Source organism: Crocuta crocuta, unplaced genomic scaffold, assembly GCF_008692635.1.
Source record: "Crocuta crocuta isolate KB4526 unplaced genomic scaffold, BGI_CrCroc_1.0 scaffold213, whole genome shotgun sequence".
Classification (NCBI taxonomy): domain Eukaryota; kingdom Metazoa; phylum Chordata; class Mammalia; order Carnivora; family Hyaenidae; genus Crocuta; species Crocuta crocuta.
The window spans coordinates 3,567,788-3,568,980 of NW_027529442.1; the positions used below are offsets into that span (position 1 = coordinate 3,567,788).

General features: G+C 48.0%; 1 pseudogene; it reads left to right on the forward strand.

The window, feature by feature from the left end:
• Positions 1 to 219: 219 nt before the first annotated feature.
• LOC144228424 (ferritin light chain-like) lies at positions 220 to 715 on the forward strand (annotated as a pseudogene).
• The last annotated feature ends 478 nt before the right edge of the window (positions 716 to 1,193 follow it).

Here is a 1,193-nt window from a genome sequence, read left to right on the forward strand (position 1 = left end):
ATAGTACTACACCATAAAAACTCCACCTATAGTCAATGTGCCCAGTGGTCCCTGGGTCTGTCTCTTGCTTTAAAATGTACACACAGAGCAGACTCAGGAATGTCCCTTCTTCCAGCCCTCCCACCACCCTCCAATCTCTTTTCCTTCTTCTTAGCCATCCTGGAACCCAGGACCAGTTAACACCACCTTCTGAGCTTAGCTCCTTACTGCTCATCAACCATGAGCTCCCGATTTCTCAGAATTATCCCAGAGGTGGAAGCTGTGGTCAGCCACCTGGTCAACCTGCATCTGCAGGCCTCCTACACTTACCTTTCTCTGAGCTTCTATTTTGACCTTGAGGATGTGGCTCTGGAGAACATGGGCCACTTATTCCAAGAGCTGGCTGAGGAGAAGTTTAAGGGCACCTGGCATCTCTTGAAGAAACCAGTGCCTTCTAGGACTTGCAGAAGCTGTTTCAAGATGAGTGAGGTAAAAACCTGAGGCCAAGAAAATTGCCATGATCCTAGAGAAGAACCTGAAACAGGCGCTTTGGGATCTGCATGCCCTCGGTTCTCCTGGTGCAGACCCACCCCCTCGCTCTGTGACTCCCTGGAGAACTGCTTTCTGGATGAGGAGGTGAAACTCATCAAGGAGATGGGGACCACCTCTGCAGGCTGGGCTCCAGGCGGGGCCGGGCAAGCAGCTCTTCGAAAGGCTCACCTTCAAGCCTGAGTAAGAGCCTCAGGAGCTCGGCAGCCCCTCTGACGAGACCCTGGTGTCAGGGCTGCTGCCTGAGTCTCTCCCTGTAGCCACTTAGGTAGCTTTTTAACCACCATGGAGTCCTCTCTCTAGCTGTGGGTGAAATGGAAACAATAAAGCTTTTTGCAGATAAAAAAAATTCAAGTATAACTAGACCTGGGCAGTTCAAGCAGTTTAAATCCATGTTGTTTAAGCATCAACTGTATTAAATTATGTCATACTTGACTATGCTATAACACCACACTATGCCATGCTGTGCTATGCCATGCTATGCCACAGTACACTGTACAGCTACCTAATGTGCATTGCCTAAACACACATATATATGTAAGATAAAGAAATGCATGAAAATGATAAGCCCGCATTCAAGATAGTGATTACCCCCAGGAGAGAGGAAAGGGGCTGAAACCAGGAAGGATACATGGGTGAACTCAACATATATACGTACATAATTT